Here is a 19,243-nt window from a genome sequence, read left to right on the forward strand (position 1 = left end):
AGCCCTTGTCAAAAGTCCCTCTCCAGCTTTTTCAACAGGAGACTTGGCTACAAAGGATTAACTCATTTGATTTCATCATTAATGTTCACATTCTTTACACTGTTACTCATCAACACGGTGACATGGCCTAGGAGTCCACCTAATACCAACAGGCTGACTTTGGCCCAACAAAGTCCTGGCTGTTCCTCCACTGGCTGTACTAATCTACATAAAACAAGTGTGTTATTTTCTTTCCAAACATCTCGGCTCATTCCAGCCACAAATCATTGAGTTCACTACACCCTGAGAGCAAACTGACTGAGAGAGCGAGGACACCCTTAACGAGATCGGGGCAGGCAGAACTTGAGTCCATGAAACTGGAAAATAAAGGGAATAGCTACTTCCCTCCTTTTTCTGCTCTGGGATAGATAAATCCCCCTAATGTCCAAGTTCATGTTTTAATAGAGATGGTCACTGATTATATGCCCTCATGTGAAATGGAACCACAGAATCAAAGAATCATTAAGGCAGGAAAAAACCTCCAAGATCAAGTCCAACCTTTGACTGAACACCACTACGGCAAGTAAACCATGGCACTGAGTGCCTCATTCAGTTGTTTCTTGAACACTTCCAAGGATGGTGACCCCACCACTTCCCTGGGCAGCCCATTCCAATGCCTGACCACCCTTTCAGTGAAGAAATGCACATTACTTCTCTAAGTCACTTTAAGTAGCCAAGGTGCAAGTGCCCAAAGGGGCACCTTTGCCTTGAACTGGTGTTCCCCTGGTGCCCAGCTTATGGTAACTCTTGTTGAAGTTGGGAACTCTCCCAGCTGGTGTTGGCACTGCTGTTATGCTGCAGGGCACCCATCCCATTGGAGTGCAAGGATGGGAGCAGGTGGTTCCATCAAAAACCCAACCTCCTCCACCAGAGGTTAAACCAAGGAAAATACCCAAGTACCAGGTAATCTGATGTTTACCAATCAGTCATGTATGTCCTTCTCTGACCAACTGAACTAGGACTCATATGAGTTGTGCTGTTGACCAATGGAAAGTTAAGCCTTAAGGGCTCCAAAGATTGGGCAACCGAGCCTTAAAATCGCTGTGCTTTGCCAGTTTGTCTGAGACACTTCAGGCTGTACAGAACATTGATGCTGGGCTTTTATTTTTATTTTTAATCTTAATTTTAGCCAGAATGGCAGAGCAAGAGGATGGAAGAAATGTAGTAAGTATATTTGAAATGGGCATGGAATTTTACACAGGACAGAGCTCCCAAAAATAGCTCCAAAACAGACTGCTTTAAAATATTTAAAATGACAGATTTTATTGGTGTTAGAAGGGTGATTTCTCAGGGCTCTATTTACTGTGGCAAGCCTAGAAGGGATGGAACATGTATTGCTACACAACAGAAAGCAGGAGATTTGCCATTACACAGCCACACAGCTCATGAGACCAGGCTGCTCCACCATATATGCACATGACAGTGGCATTGCAGTACTATATGGTCAAATGCTTTTGTAAATACTGATTAAAGACCCCTGGAGATTTGCTCATGTCACAGGAGAGAAAGAGGAAGGCTGAAGAGGCAGATTGGTTGCTATCTACTTCTTCACTTGGTCGCTGAGAAAGGGAAGAAAAATATCCATGTAACTGCTGCCACATGTTCATTTGGTAAGTAAACTCCTTGTATATGCTTTTATGTTCCCCTGGGTTATGGTCTGATACCTAAACTTCTGCAAAAGGGGAAAGGAGGGAATGGAGAAGTTCTTAGAAGAATGAACTCAGCCTGAGTTCCCTCCATCCTCACCCTGAAGCTCCCTTCACACATCAGCAAAATAAGGAAACCACAGCTCTGAATGCAAACCTTCAGCTCTGGCAAAGGCACACTGTGAGAAACAATAACCCCTGGCAGGGCTCCAAAGGGATAATTATGTCCTTATGAACCATTGTTTCCCATTGATGGACCAGCTCTCATTCACAAAAAGCTGCTTTTGCGAGGCAAGAGGAAAAAACACATTTGGAAACACAGAAATTAGTCCCAGTATGGTCAAGGTACCATGGGAGCACTGTGGGAATCCAGCTGCTATTTACCCTGGACTGCTGCATGGACAGTGCTGAAATATCTTCATGGACACTTGCTTTCTGCTTTGGTCCCTTATGCCTGTAAACTTTGCTGTGGAGTTTTCCCTATAGAGGTAATGTTCAGCTTCAGGACCTCTAGCAGTTCCTCTTGATTTTCCATCCCACCGACACACATGTTGATCACATGCCTAAGGCACTGCTCAAGGGTTTAAATGAAAGCAAAAGAAGCTGAAATCTGACCTGTTTTCAGCCCTCAGTTGATCACTTGGCCAAGTGACCAGATCACTGCCCACCCTGCTTGGGGCACTGTGCTGGGGCTCAATTGGGTTTTGCACTTGGTGGCACCTTGAGCCATTGGAGTTGTCCTTCAGTGCCTCTGGGAGCCCATGCAATTAAAGACAAGCAAACAGAGGCCAGGTTAACACCTCTAAAATGCCGATTCTACGTGGGCAACAGACTGGGGACCCTCCTGGCTTGTGCTGAGTCTCTGTCCAGGCTATCCAACTGTATTAACTGGATGTCCAGTGACTGGAGCCAGAATATGGGCACCCAGAGAACAGGAAAATACCAACATTTAGGAGTCTTCACATCAGACTGAATCCAGCTGTCTGTGCAATGATGTCTAGTGATGTCTGAGGTGCTTTACTAAAACCCACACTCCTCACAGGGCTGGGACACAAGGCACAGGTCCTACTGAAGACCTGTGTGCTCAGTGGCTCCTCGGCATCTCAAATGGGACCAGGCACCTCCACACAGGCAGTTTGAGTCCAGCCCCAAGCTTCTTTTCTTTGCTTCCTCCTGTAAGCCAAACCATGGTGATCCATGCCATGAACTGCACTTCCCCACAGAGCCCACAGTGCCAGGTTGAGCTGGCTGCCAGCACCCATTCAGTGGGACCAGCCATGGGAACACACTCAGCTGGCTCTGCAGAAGGATACAGCAGGCTGTCTGGGAAAGAGGAGATGTCCTTTGCAAATGCTTCTGAACCAAAGAGCTCCCACTCTGCTCATAAGGACCCTGAAAGTGGTGTGTCCTCCTGCACTGGGTGAGAGGAATTTTTTATGGCAGCACGAAGGGTTGAACCCTTGTTGGACTCCACCTCTGCATGATCCCTTTTGGAGGGACCTCTGCTCTTCTGGAATGATGCAGATTTGCCTGCCTGCAGAAGTGGTTTGGAAGCAGCTGTTGGAGCTGAGAGATCCCACTCTGCTCTCTCTCCCTGGGATATCTTGAATGTTCACATCTTCAAAGCACAGAGCCATGCTCCTGCAGCCTCCAAGGACCACCTTTGCTCCCAGCACTAGAAAATGCAGGAAATATTTTTCTTCCACTCTAGAAAGCTCCTCAGATATGCACCAAGCTAAACCTACACTGTCACAGCTGCTCTGTGCTCCTCTTACACTGCGTGGGCTTGGAAAGCTCATCGGCTCATTTAAGTACCTAAAAAACTCCCCAGCAGCTTGAAGCCCTGTGAGTCTGACACTGCCTGGGGTCCCTGTCCTGGGAGAAGGGGGAAGATGGGGAAAGGAGCATCTTGCTCGGACTCATGAGCAGATGAATATGCACCAGGACATCCTGAAGGCAAGGAGCAGCCAAGTCCACCCTGCAGGGCCTGGAAAGCTGCCGTTCAGCTTTAGAGAGGAAAACATCCCACACACTGCAGTCACACAGCAGAGGACTTGTGGCACCCCTTCTTCACGGAGAGTTTGGCAGCCTAAAGCCTCTCTAGCTCCCACCTCAAGCTCAGATGTCTAGAACTGTAGTCCTAAACCTCCCCTCCACCAGCTACATCAGAACCTGAAGTCCCTAGTGTATCGAGGGGGGCTTTCCCAATATTTCGGGAGGCCGAAGCTACCTGTTTGAGCCATGAAGTAACTGTGTTTTCAGATCTGGTCTTGTCACCAGACCCATCTCGCTGCTGAGTCTTGCTCAGATCAGTGGCAGTTCAGCCCAAGAGGCACCTCAGCACAGCCAGCCCTACGGAAGAGCACCAAAGGATGAAGACCTGTTTATTCAGATTTTTTATCTGATAGCTCGGAAACTCACTCAAAATAGGGAGAGAACTCTTTTTCTCACTGCAAAGTCCCCCTGTACACACGGGGGTTCAAATCCACATCACCTGACCCTCAGTTACCCAAGATAAAATATCCACAGGTGACAGCCTCATATTCACCTCTGTAGAAGTTCTTCCAGTTTCCACTAGGAATCCCTGCACAGAGAGGGATTATTATTACATAATTGTGTAGTTACACAGCCGGGGTCATAGAATAGATACCATGGCACTCCCCACTCTAATGAACACCAAGATATTTCCAGAAAAGTCAGACCATAACTATACTTCTCCATCATTAACAGGGCAAGGGCTCCAGGCCTCCAGCAAGAGCCTCCTGTCTGAGAGGTGTGACAAAGAAGAGACCCCAAATCTCTGCCATCCTTCAGTGTTATCAGCATCTACCCATCAAGAATTATTGAATGAGAAGCCTAGAGTTCTCATTCGAATTGAGACCTCTGAATCATGCCTTTCAAGTCCCTTCAGCCGGGTGCAGACCCTGTGGACCTCATTTCCCAGAGAGAAGGAAATGAGGCTCTCATTTCCCTCTGAGAGCCCTAGCCAGGATATGTCACACTTTGCTTTCAATCCAACACCTTCATGATCATAAGATCTCCCTAAACAGCCCTTCAAACTGTGAAAGACTGTAGAAATCCCTGCCAGGTAAAGGAAGAGTTAATATTCCTGCTACCTGGGAGGTTATCACTAAAATGGGACTCCTGCCCAGGAATGATGGCTTTATGGGCACAGGTCCACCAGGATGATTTCTTCAGACCTAGTTGGTCTGCCTTCTTCGGTTCAGGAGGTCCATTTGTAGTAAAAATCTATAAATAGTCTGATAGGTTGGGAGAAGAAATGAAAAAGGGTTGGTGCTGGGTCATTTAATGTATAGACAAAGACATGTTCACTTCATCTGCCATGTAAATCTCAACTGCTCAAGTTTATCATTCACTGCCAAAAATGCTATTACAGCAGCTTTAGATTTCAAAGACAGTTTTATTCCTGTTTCTGACTGGCCTTTGGATGGATTTTTCAACTCGGAAAAAGAAAAAAAACAGTTTATGTGCTCTGAACTGGAGCTTAGAAGGTTTAACACATTTCTAAGTATAGACATGGTGATTTACAAGGACCTCTTTTTGTGGTTTTTATAAGACTCTGTCTTTCTTCAGCCATGAACAGCGTATTGGTTCTGACAAGGACATCAGGAACCTTTGAGACTTTAGCATTATTTATGACAGGGAGTGTGTGATCCAGTGGATAAGAAACTGGACTTATTACTTGGCTCTGCCATAGATGTGCTTCACAACCTAAGAACTTTCCCTTTCTGTATCTCTTCTTCTCTGCAGTAATGGTACACTGAGATAAACAACTATTTTCTGACAGCTGTTTTTCAAATAAACCAGCATAGCCCAATCATTCCAGCATCACCAGATGATGCCTCCTAGTCAATAATCCCTGCTCCCTGCAAGATTTTATTGTTACAGCTTCCAAGGGTCATCCAAACCACTCACATCAATGTCAGCAGGTAGTTGGTGCTCTTTATGAGTGCTGGTACCTGGATTCATTCAGTCTAATCTCAGTGCTCACTCCTAAGAGTTCACAATGAATGGTTTGCATCAAGGTATTGTATGAATGCGCTAATAGTCGATGACAGGCCAGTTGTGTTAAGAGCTGGGCAAATGCACCATAGAAAAGTGATCCCTGACCCAGAAAGAGCACAAGTTTAATTGTAGATGTGCAGTAGCTCCATGTTCACCATTATCTGAGGCTCTGTGATCCCAGTGCTCAAGAATTTGCATCACACTACCCAAGTGAATGGTCACAAACCCCATACAAAGCAATCAGTATTTAGGGCATGAAAGTCTTAGTTTGGAATTCCTGAAAGTTGTTTGGCCATGCAAAGACATCTGGCTTTGCTCCAGGCCAGAAAGAAGCCCTAAATCTAGGTGTGATTAATCTGCTGTGAATAATTTAGCACTGGCAAGTTCCACTTTCTGATAGTGTTCTCCACATCCCTCACAAGCATCAGCCCTTCATATGCCCTGAAAACAAGGATGCAGAGAGCCAGGGAGGGATGTGCACATCTTGCAGCAAAAACCCCAGAATACAACCTGAGCCTTAACCTGACAGAGCAGGACCTCAATAGGAGGCAAGTGCTCTCCAACCTTTCTATGGAGAGGTGAGTTATTCAGGTCCTTAAATCTGAATACTGTATTCTGTGACCTGTAAAAGGCTGATGTGATGCACAGACAGGTGAACGCTTACCTACAACTGCACGGCCCATGGAGCCTGCATCTTTAAGATCATCCTTTGAGATGGTAAAAGCAACTCAAATTACCATGTCCCTATTCCCTGGAGACAGACACTGGTCTGGGCACAGAGGCGGCACGGATGGGCAGCTGTGTCCACGTAGGACTGTGTAGGGGCACTAGACCTCCCTCAGCCCTCAACATTCCCCCTGAACCAGCACCCAGGTACAAAGAGGTGCCAAAGGTCGGAGGAGCAGGGTCTGTGCTCCCAGTCAGGGTGCTGGTGTGGGAAAGCACCTTCCTGTGCAGATGCACGTGGAGCGAGAGCAACGTTTTATACGGGCAGTTAGTGACAGGACAAGGGGAATGGTTTTAAACTGAAAAAGGAGGGATTTAGATTAGATGTCAGGAAAAAATTCTTTACTGTGAGAGTAGTGAGGCTCTGGCATAGGTTGCCCAGAGAAGTTGTGGATGCCCCATCCCTAGAAGTGATCAAGACCAGGCTGAATGGGGTTCTGTGCAAGCTGGTCTAGTGGAAGGTGTCCCTGCCCATGGCAGGGGGGTTGGAACAAGATGATTCTGAAGGCCACCTCATAGTGATTTCTGTGTGAGGGTCAGGTCTCCAGCGTACCCATGTCCAGCTGATGAGCTACATCCAGGATCCCCTGGTCTCCATAAGCACCCCTTCTTTCAGCATTAGCCCCTAAAACCTCCCACCACTGGCTACTCACATCACAAAAATCCATCTCCAGCTCATCCTCACTCCTGTCTCTTTCCGACCCCTCCCCTCCCCTCTCCCCTGAAGACATCCTTTTACCAAAAAGAGCCGTGGAGGCACTAGAAAAGACACTGACGTCAACGTAAAAGTAAACCAAAGAGGTCTGGTTCCTGTATCATTCCTGTATCATCCCTGCGCCGGGCTGAGCGCTGGGGAGCGAGCCCACGGTCACTCGGTCGAGGAATCTGGGAGCGGGCTCAGGGATCAGCAGCTGAGCTTTCTCATCCCGGCTGTGTGAGTGAGTAGTGGATGCGGCGTGTTTCGGGCTGGGAGTGAGGGGAGAGAGGGAGGGAGATTCACCAGCTGCAGCTCGGGAAGGCGGAGTACTCCAGTCCCGGCTGGGCTGAGGCTTTGGAGACATGGGGATGGGAGTCCTTGCAAGCCGAGTCTGGAGCGAAGCAGAAGGGTGTGGATGCAGTTTGGCTCCGTGTGGGTTGCAGCAGCACTGGAGAACAGGGTTTCCTATGCCAGGTGCTGGAAGGGTAGAGGAGGGTTGGGGAGTTTGGTGCATAGGAAAAGAACACCTCACTGAGGGAAATGTGGGGTTTTCTATATAATGAACTGATCAATTTGGATGCCAAACAGCCATCTGAGGGGTTCTACATGAAACCTTGAGTATTGCTGGTAAACCTCCATATACTGATCATCTCTGCCAAGCCCAGCTACAAACACACCTATGCATCCCACAGCTGTCTCTGTATAGAGATGCAGAGCTAGACACAAGGTTTTTAAACTCAGGCCATGAAAATGTGTTCTGAGGGGGCTCAGAATGAACTTTATAGTGTAAGCTTAGGAAGCAGAAAACTTTCCCCAGGGAAACAGTACGGAAATGTCCTCACTTTGATTGCGGATGGGGGAAGTGGCCGGGTCAGAGCTGGGGCGGGTGAAAGGGATGAACGGCCTCACAAGCTCCATTGGCAAGTCTCTGCCAAGTGAGACACGTCTGGCCACAGACAGAGCATCTCCTGGTGTTTACACAAACCGTACTCAGTGGCAGTTGTGATGAATTGGTAACGTGGCTCTTCGGACTCATTTCAGCTGTGTTTTGGTGACACAAGGCTCCTTTTCTTCTACATTTCTCACACGCCAGGGCCAATTACTCTTCTTCAGCAAAACCCCAGCCCTTTTCCTGAAGTGATAGGTCCTTCAGCAGAGCTAACTCTCCCATTCAGAAATAAAAGAGTGGGCATACAAGTTTAATCCCTATTACTCGCGCGTGACAGTCCCAATTGAAAACCACCCAGGCAAATGCCTCTGTCACCCAAGATCAGATGCAATGCTGCCTCTCAGCTCACCATGTAAATCTCTCCCTGAGTGGGGAAAAGCTGGGCAGCCATGTAAAAAAGGAGGCAGAAATACCCACCACCTGTTGTAGCATCTACCAGCACGAGTGAGGGCAGAAACCTCTTTACCGAGGAACTTTTCTTTGTGCACAGGAATCTCTGCCAACCCACAGTTAGAAAGAAAATCCCTCCATCCCTTCTTACAAGGACACATGGCAACTTAGTAATGAAATTGAGCAGCTACTTCATTAATCTATCTATTTCTGAGCATTTGGCTTCACTCTGCCTAAGCCTCCTTCCCCATCTCCCCAGTGTGTTGAGATAAAACACAGACAAGGAGCCATTTATTTCCTTCCCGCAGAGCATAAAGGTGGCAAAAGCACCCTACAAGCCTTCCTTCCCCCACTTTCGAGCAGGAGGCAAAGGCCAAGGAAGGAACTGTACATGAAACATCTCTCACAGCACGTTCTCCCAGCAGCAGAGCAAGCAGAACAGAGGAGGTTGCTGAACAGAGCAATAAATCCCACCAGGCGCACGTACAACACCACCACAGCTCTGCTCCCCCTTTTGTGCATCGTGCCCTCGGGTTGACGTGGTTCCCACAGGGATACAGACTGTCCTGGCCATACATCCCCTTTGCACTCCAACTTGTCAGAAAGGCTGTGGGATTTTGGCTGTCCACGTTTTAACAGGCTGGAGACATGTAAAGAGGGATGTTTAGCAGGCAGGTGCTCAGCACATTCGGGGAAACCTCACCTATTAAGGAGATGTGTGTCCTGATGCCAAAAACAGAGACATCCAAATTCCCTACACCTTTTTAAAATGTGAGACAAAAAATCTCCAGTTGTTTGGACTTCAAGTCCGGGTTGGGTGGGGCTTTGAGCAATCTGGTCTAGTGCCCCTGCCCACAGCAGAGGGGTTGGAACTAAATGATCTTTAAGGTCCCTTCTGACCCAAACCATTCTATCATTCTTAATGCCTATGATTTTCCTTTCCATCCTGGGCTGTTATAGCAGGTTTCTATAAATGCCCATTTGCCAGGTTTAGGCAGAGGTGAAACAATATATTACCTAAACATGCACATTAGTGAATGTTCTGTGGCATTCAAGGTAAAATCTACAGTCCCTTCTAAGGAATATCTTCTGCATCTGTAAATAGTGTGGGGACTGTGACATCCCTTCTTCCTCTCTCTTTTACCTCGCATCCATTTTTCATCCTTGCATTTTAATTTGTAGCTTTTAGCTGTACAATTTTTTGTAGATCACAAATAGCCAAGCAAATCCTATTGATGGCTTAGCAGGGAAACACTTTCCATCCAGTAAATCCCAGAGAGGCACAGAAGAGTCCAGCTGAGCATGACAAAGTCCAGAGACAGCAGTAGTTGTGCTGAGGTGAAGGATGAATCAGGGGAATAGAAAAGTGAAGGCCGGAGCAAAGGGGATCAGTAAAGCTGTGGGGGTCAGATGGGATTAGGCTGAGCTGGCTGTGACACCCAGAGAAATGATGTCACCCATCAGGATGACACTAACCAGGGATGCTGCTGTTCAGTCTCAGCATGATATTTACTGGGATCAATACACCATTAGTGTATAGACACAGAGGAACTGAATTCTTTATTATCTCTTACACGTAATCCATAAAAGATGTACATCTCATCTATCAGAGCCTGAAAAGCACCTTTACAGCCATTATCACACATCAGAAAGGATGACTTCTTCCACATTGATGCAAAAAGATTTACTGTCAAATGTCGCCTCCTCTTCATGGCTCCAGCTACCTTCTCTACAAATACCTGCCAAAATGATGGGGCTCTAGGAAATACCCCTTAGGTTAAAAATGTAGGGTATGGATTCCAGTCCAGCAGATAGCTCTCTGTCCATACATGCACTGAGGTTGTCACCCTCTCTATGGGACCTGGAGAGGTGGATTTGGGTCACTTTGGGGATCTGCCCCTTAGTGAAGCTGTCTGAAGTAGGCTTTGGCCTCATGGATGAGGTTAACCTACGTTAGAGCAGCTCATTCACCACAGGAAGGCATTAGCAGCTGAAATGTCACCAAGCTCTGAGCACCCAGACCCACACAGAGACCACAGCAGGAGTTTGTAACCCTCCAGAGTCCTTCCAGAGTGATGAACCCAGAAGGACTGCTCTGGGCAACCAGTGCCAGTGCCTTACCACTTTCACAGTAAAATTTCTTCCTCAAACATAATCTAAATCTCTCCTCTTTAATTTAAAATCATTGCCCTTGTCCCATCACTATCTGCCCATGTGAAAGACACAGAATCATAGAATGGCTTGGATTGGAAGGGACCTTAAGCAGGACTTTTAGCCAGGTCATCCTCATCCCAAAAATCTGTTTCTGGCAGGGTGAAGAGGGAAAGATGGGTTGTCATGCCAGGTTTCACCTGCTTGGCACTCACAGAGCTGCAGTTCCCCAGCAGCCAGGCTGGTTCCTTTTGCCCGCGTTGAATACACCAAGCAATACATCTCTGAGAAAAATCCAGGCTGCCAAGCCATGTTATGCTGTCTCCAGCTACCAATTATGCAGATAAATTGATTGTCATTAGAGTGATGAAGTTGCACAACAAATAAACTTTCAGGACCAAGGCAGCCCATTTTTCAAACACCAGCCTCAAGGCTTCCTGATGCTTTGATCAAACGCACAGAAAATTGTCTCCAACCCATGGTGGTGTCGGAGACACAGACTTGTGAAGGCTGGAGCAAGCCAGTGAGGGGCAGAGGTTTAAAACACTCCAGTAACTGAACATTTGTGGACTGCTGTGCAAGGCAGGTTGAGCGGGGGCCATCACAAAGCTCACTCTGAGCAGCCGCCGCCTTGCAGGATACCCAGGACTGAAATAGCGAGGGGCAGACGTCAGGAATCAGAGTCACTGGCAGGAGAGAGAAAGGAAGACGAGTCGTGCTGCCTCTGGCCCCTGCCCAGATTAGGTCTGTCTCATACCAAGGCTGTCCATCTCCCACTCACAACAGTATCATGTTCACCCAGACAATCAGAGCTACTAAGACACTGGCATCAATAAATCCCAGAGGTATTATTCCTCATGAGCAGCTTACCTAAGAAAGAGTAAAATTTTTTTAAACATGCTGATTTATTAATACACCCAGGATAGATCAAACCACTAGTTCTTGCCCGAGGAAGTTCAGCAGTGGAGTTCAGCATCTTGACTCACAGTATTGGGACTGATATATGACTAATTATGATCAGATGGCATATCTAAAAATACAGAGCCTGTGGTTTATTTTTCTTGGAAAATGGAAAGACACCCAAAGAAGCACAGCCCAGTTTAGCAACCACAGCAGGCTGGATTTTTGCTTTAAAGAAGCCAGCAGAATTTGCCCCAAAGGAGGTGCCAATTTAGATTGTGTTACAGCCATGGGATTAACCTGTGGCTCTAGCACTGTGGGGGCAGCCCCCACTGCCCTGGCTGCTGCTGTGGCTCTAACTCTGAATTACAGAGGCCAGAGATGCTGATTGCACCTGACTGTCCCAGGAGACACAAGCAATAGGATTCCTCTTACTCAAAGGAGGCCTCTACGCTGAGACCACCACAGTGTGGGCTGGTCATTTAGTGCAGACTGGTATTAATGAACTAAACCCTGTGATGAACCCACCTTGCACCATTCCCAGGGAAGCTGCCACAGACATTTCTGCACCTGTTGTCAGATTTGCCTTCGGTCATCTCTTTTCTAGATTAAACAAGTCCAGTTCTGATGGTCTTCCCTGATAGGTCGGGTTTGCTGGCCCTCAGGTTATTCCCACTGCTTTGGTTTGGGCCTTTTTAAAGACAAAGACACATCCCCCTTCATTAGTCATTTCACACTATTTGTTTCATCTAGTAGTGCTTTTGTAGAAAACAATCCCTCCAGGTGACATGAAGGGCATGTCAAATAGCACTCCCAACACGACAAAGACTGAAACTATCTATAAGAAGATGAAGTTACGGAAAGGAATGATTCAGCAGTGGCAGGTTGTGTTTTTGCTTCTGGTAGAAAAATTGCTTTGAGGCCTTAAACACAAACTGGAGTTGGGTCTTAGTGTTCCCTTCGTCCACAGCCCACACCTGAATGAGTTCAAGGCCTCCTTGATCATCATCAGTGACAATTTGATTTTGTCTATAACCTTATCTGAGGCAGAGAAAATATCACCAGGATTTCTGAACCGTCGTGTTTCCGCCTGACTCAGGTCTCAGCAGGTCCCCTCTACTCCATATGGGAGACAAAAGGGTTCATGACCCAGTAGCAAAACCCACCACAACACAAACAGTGCCTGCTGAATTCTGCTGCTCATCCATTTGTTTTCAAGAGAAAACTGATTATTCTGGCATTGCAATTCCCAGTAAGGAACCACTTTAAATCACACATATGATCCCTTCCTTCCCATTCTGAAATCTTCCCAGGGCACTTTTGCACCTTCTGCTTAGAGGGATCATTTCAACCATGGGGAAAATGAGGCACCTCCCCAGAAAGTGGGGGTTTTGTCCCTGATGAGGCACCTCACACAAAACTCACTGTGGGAGCAGAAACTGCCTTCAAGGACAGGGTATGTAATTCCAAACAGCTGAAAACACAAAGGAAAACACCTCCTCCAAAATAACAGGGAAAAAAAGTTCAGCAAATGTACCAGCCTCTTCCAGAGGCAGCAGTTTCAGGAATCACTTGTAACCAGGCAGCAGGGTGGTTGTTGGGTTTGGGGTTTTTTTTCCCTCCCCCAATGGGGCCCTTTCTTTTCTTCCTGTTCTTATAGGGTTTTTCATCACTGTGGCATTTCCTACGATAATCCATCAGACTTATGCTGCCCTGTTCCAGATCAGAGCACTGCTGAGCTCTGTGCATGTCTAACAAAAGACAGCCCTGTCCTGAGCCATTCAAAATCTCTCCAAACCAGGCGAACAAAGGGGAGGATCAGCATGTCTGTGGAGAGAGAGCAGGGAGAGGATGTCTTTCTCTAAAGCCTTTTTTCAGGATTGTGGGTCCAAATACCAGATTTTCTGAGTTGCAGGTGTCCTTCCTCCTGGGCCAGGTTGCTCACACAGCAAAGGACCTCAAAAATTCAACAGATGGCCCCGGGAGCATCCCGCTGCCCCTTTCCAGGTTTGTGGTCACTGCTAAATCAGAGCAGGTAGAGATACCAGACTGGTTCTCTAAGGCCCCACTTCTTCCTTGCCATGGGTTTACAAATGTCCCTCTGTCCTCTGCATCCTCACAGGGCACAGCACACCTTGAGTTCAAAGTTTTCCAGTTCAGCCCTGTCACACTGTGCTTCCCACCTCTCCAAATGCAGGAGCAGAGTGCTGAGAGCTCCCTGGGGGCTGAGAGCACCCAGGACTGCAGATTCCTGCTTTGCAGCCCTCAAACCAGAGCTGGACAAGAGCCTTTCCACCGAGAAGGACTCTGACCTCCCAGGGCATGGTGCCCAAGCAGTGCCAAAGCCCAAAGCTCATGTAGTTTTCCCCTCCAAGCACCAGTGTGCCTATGAGCCCAATGACAAACAAAGCCAACAGGAAATACTTTGCTGGGAATTGGGGAGAGCTCTGCAGTGAGGTTGTGACACTGGACATTGAGTTCTTGGCAATTAATTTCTGAAACTTTGAAAAAAATATCAAGAGAAGAACAAGACGTGGCTGCTGTCCAGACCTGGGCTGGGAGGCCAGAAAGGTCAGAGCAGGACCCTACAAGGGATCTCAATGTGGGTTGGATCTGGGGGCAGCTGAGACATGACATGCTTTATTGGGTGGCCAGAGGGTCTCAGTGGCTCACTTTTTGCTGGTGCCTTGACTGAGAAACCTTGTCAGAAACCTCACTGTTGTGAGACCTGTGGTGAACTGGGCAAACTGGGGTGGAGAAAGTGATCCTGGCTCACCCTCACAGAGTACATTTATACCAGGACAGGGTACATCTAACTTCATAACCCTTGTCATGCAAGAACTGGTGAAAGGAAGAACCAAGGACCCTCCAAACAAGCCACTCAGAGGAGACCTCAGAGTTGCCCACAGGAGCAGCTCGCACTGTGCCCTGCAGAGGTTTTCATTTTTCTTCCAGTTCAGCCTGGGAAGAAAAATAGAGGGGGAGGCAATGGTCAGCAAAGAGAATTCCCAACTATGCAACAGGCAGGCAGGAAACTGGCTCCTCCACACTTCCTCCCCCTCGCCTGAGTCATCTAAGAGGAGCCATGACCGTCATTTAGGCGACACTTGTCTTTCCCTGTCCCTCATCAAACAGATGAATTGCTGCTGGATCCCATCAACAGAAGCTTCATGTGGTGACTGTCTGATCTCCCTCCTTGCACAATGGGAGCCTGTCCAGAGGCAGGGACACACAAACAGTGGTGGTCTCTGGCCCTTGCAGTCCTCTGAGGACTGGGAGTGACAGCCCAGTGGGTGCTGGAACATGCCTGTGATCCCAAGCAGTTGGCAGAGGACACCACCCTGCTGAGCTGCTGATGTCAGGTAGGTGCAGCTGCCTCTGGCCCCTGCTGAGATGCCATCTCAGAGGCAGCTGGACCACCTTTTACGGCTCTCCACAGCCTCTGTTGCCCATGCTGAGAGTCAGGTAAAAGGCCTTGGGGGTGTTGAACATGATCAAGGGGGAGCAGTCCAAGCCCTCCTTCTCCAGGGAGGAGTAGTTGATGTTCCTTTGCCTCTTTGGAGTTTCTATCCCAGCATTGCAGGAGAGGGACAAATGCTGTCTCTTAAGGAAGAGACAGAATCTGTCTAAGAATCAGTACAGAGGGCTCTGATCTTTTCCTCCAGTCCCTCCAGCTCTCACCTTAGGCATAACCACCATGAATGTCTCAGGGTTCAGAGCCCAAAGGGGTCCCAGGATCTCCCAGATGTCCCAGCATAGCAAACCTGAATTACCATGAAAACAGCAGAGAACGACCTCTCAGTAACCCAGCAGCTGAAGCCTCACATTCCTCTGCTTGGCTCCAAATGAGCAAGTGCCACGAGCTAAAAGCCAGGCTGGATACAGATGTCAGCCTTGATCTTTAAGGTTGTTTCAACTGGACTTCCCATTCATTCTACCAAAAGTACTGGGAATAAAAAACAGATTTGCTTTCAGGATCCATCCATTTGCCATGTTATTGCTTCCACCAAGCACCGTCTCGGGAGTCACCAAAGGGGAGTGTGTTCCCACGCCGCTGTCCCAGGTTTTCTTTTGAAGGCAAGGCAATGTACCTCTTACTTCACAAAGATAAGGAAGTGTGGTGGGATTGGGATTGAAACACACCTGATCAAGCCCCTTTGCAAGGAAGGAAATTCCTACACATCTGGGGAGAGCCTCAGTGTCTGCAGATTTCCCCTAAACCAAATGCTGTCTGGTGCTTTCCTGGCAGCCACCTCTGTAAAAGGTGGAGGTTGTGGAGGGTGGTCCAGCACAGCAACTTCTCCACCCTTGGCTCACCTGTGGGAGTCTGACAGTTCTCTGGGTCAATTCTGAACCTGATTCACAGCATCTCACACCAGCCCTGGAGACTGTGGAGAATTAAGATTTTAGGGCTCATGGCCAGTGCATATCATAGAGACACACATGAACGTTTTCCAGCACTTTTTAAGGTCTGGGGATATTGTGCGACAGATATACCAGAAGGAAGAGTAGTTGGAGAGGGTAAAATGGATGTAGACTCTCCTCTGTGCCTTTAATTTTATCTGCCATGGCAAAGGGTTACTCACCTGGCAGGGAGCAGAGCCCACATAGTTCCCTCTCCATCAAACCTGCAGCTACATCAGCAGGGCAACTTCCCCTGCAAGCAGTTTTCTGAGGACAGGCTTGTGCTTGTGCGTGTCTGTTGTGACTGTGGGCATTTAATCACTTCAATTTCTCCTTCTGGCTCTCCTGCCTCCTGGTGCAGGACCAAAACAGTGATAGAATACCTCAGGAGAACATTTAATGGAGGTGGCCGATGGTCATGTGAGCTCACTTTCTCTGAAGCAGACAATAAAAAGGTTTTCTGGACAGCTCAGTGAAGATCTCACCCTTCAGTGTCCTCCACGCAGCAAGGATCACTCTTTAGTGTCCTCCACACAGTCACAACCATGGGTAAAGGCTACTCAATTTTCTGACCTCTGATTCTGTTATGTCTGCATCCAAGACCCTCTTGGGTAGGAATTCTCCTTCACTGCTGGAGAAAATAATTCATTTGTGAGGATCAGTTTAACAAAGCTGAAATTCAGCTTCATAAATAAACCTAGGCACGTTCAGACATGGGGTTCTGGTTTGGGTCGTTACAGACTTGGTCAACAGAGGCATCTTGAAAGCTGATCTGGCCACATGCCTTGAGCCCATCTCAGCTCTGTTATAGTTTGCTGCACTGTGCCCAATCTCAATCTCTTCTCCTGCAGCAGGGAGTGAAAAGGCACTCAATTCCCCTTTTTGAATAGGACTGGAAACGTACACCCTTCTGACAGAAACAGGGGAGACATCTTCCCAGGGTGGTGTTCAGCTTTCTCTCCACCTCCTTCAAGAGCTGTCTGGTCTCCTGCTTTGCTGATCTATGCCACAGAAGACTTTTAACCAGAGCCCTATTTTGCATGGCAAGGTTAATGGATTCCTAGGAATTACTATGGGATAGTAGGATCCCTCCCTGCTGTAACTATTAATCTTTCTCCTACATGCTGATTTTGACTGAGACAACACCTTCTTCCACCTACAACATCACTCCAATATTTAATACCATTGTATATTCAATGAACAAGCTTGAAAATTTTCCACTTACTAAAAGTTTACTTTTTTTCCTGCCCTTCCTCCTCCCTCTGGGAGGGTGATAAATGACTGAAAATCAAGATATGATAGAAGCTCTTCATTTATCAGCTACTCCTTCTGAAGCCAGTGTGTGGGAACTGGGTCTGGGACAAAGTATGGCCCTGAGCCCGGATGTGCCTTCTCCACCTTAACAGCAGCATCTGCTTCCCAATATGGCTTGTTCTGCACTATCTCAGGCACAACTTGAAACTTTGCAGCTGTTGCCACTCAGAGTCTAGCTCTAAATCCAGTGAGGAGGGAGAGGCTGGGATAGTGGGGGAGTGCAGGGCACTGATTATCCCGTGCACAGGGATGGGAACATGGCTGACATGTATTATGTGGAAGTACAAAACGAAGTTAGTCCTCACATAAGAAGGGCCAGGCAGTCCCAGAGCAGGTGAACAGGTACAGCTACCAGTTACTCATCCCGGAGAAAAGTCTCCTCTTTCTTACAGTCTCACATTTGTAACTACAGAGAGACATTCCCTAAATACAAAAATGTTGTTGACAGGCTGAGGCATTTGCCACCATGGGCATTAAGAATAATTGGATCATAGAATCACAGAATGGTTTGGTTTGGAAGAGACATTAAAGACCATCCAGTTCCACCGTCACGGGCAGGGATACCTTCCACTAGACCAGATTGCTCCAAGCCCCATCCAGCCTGGCCTTGAACACTTTCAGTGGTGGACCATCCACAGCTGCTTTGGGTAACCTGTCCCAGTGCCTCCACAGGGTCCAAGTTCGCCCACCCAGCCCAACGCTGGACCATGGGTTGGTTTCTTCTCCTTTGTTCTTCCCCTGTTGAACTCCTAGGATGGAAGTGAAGGCAAGCTGATCACCCAGACAGGGCTCGTGGAGACCTTCCAACCACACTTGTTCCCCAAGGCGTAAGGAAGTGAAAAGCAGATGAGAGCACAGGCACGTGCCTGAGCTGGAGGTCAGTTGTGGAAGGCTGGATGCCCGGATCAGAGGTCTTATAGAGTCCGTGAGGATGTTCCTGAAACTGGGGGAAGAATCTGCCCCTCAGTGTGAGGAAACTCAAAATAGAAAATCAATAAAATAACCAGACCAAAAAGATCAGCTCCGTCTTCCTGGGAAAGATCCAAGAGTGAAAAACTAATTCCAGAAAATGAGGTCAACCTTCTCTAATAACCATAGCTACTGTTTGTGCTCCAGTGAGACATGCATGTGTGGAGTTTACCTCTCCTCTATTTATGGATTTGGCCTCTTGACCTGGAATTCAATGCCTCTCAGTTGATCCTGTCGTGTTGTGACGGGCCATATCCTGTATGTTTATTGTGTTGGCACCAGCACTGTCTTTATCTAAAGGGGGATGGAAAAGAGCAAGCCAGGGCTGATACTAAAATACAGCATCCATCCTCTCTGTCTTTCTAAACAACTAAATTTGATGGAACTTCTCACTTTTTTTCCTGCCTTTTTTCCCAAAATGGACTTCTAAACCCTCCTGAGGAGAGCATCTGTGCAAGCCCCACAAAAAATGTCTTTTTTGGTATCCAATTTAGAGCAGGAAGTGGGACTTGAGGTGGGACTTTGGGGGATTTAGGAGATTTGAGTCCTTAGAGCATCAATCAGCAGAGATATCTTGAAAGCCATTCTGGCCGCATGATTTGAACCCACCTCAATAATTGGATAATTCATTATGCTTGTTCCAATCTCAATCTTTTCCCAGGGAACCAAAGGTGAAGAGATACTTAAATCCCCCCTCTGAGAGGGACTTAATACCCACAATGGGTATTAAGGGAAGGGCTTTGTGAGGATGGAGGAACATGCTGGGGGGCTCCTCGGTGGAGCCTCGGACTCTCCATTGCTACCCGTGCTCAGTCATTTCATCCCAATCCCTGGATAGATCTTATACCCCCTCTCCCAAATGGCTGCAGCCAGCACCACCAAAGTGTGCACAATCATCCTTTGATTGCCTGTGCCAGAGTTTTTCTCAGGGCCTGGACAGCTGGGTTGGTTCAAAGCATGTCATAGGCTTTGTGGCATTTGGTTCGGCACCTTCCTGCAACTGCCAGGGATGCCTCTGTCTAATCCCAGTTC

The sequence above is a fragment of the Pipra filicauda genome, unplaced genomic scaffold (assembly GCF_003945595.2).
Source record: "Pipra filicauda isolate LSUMZ 115617 unplaced genomic scaffold, ASM394559v2 scaffold251_size2273266_pilon, whole genome shotgun sequence".
Lineage (NCBI taxonomy): Eukaryota > Metazoa > Chordata > Aves > Passeriformes > Pipridae > Pipra > Pipra filicauda.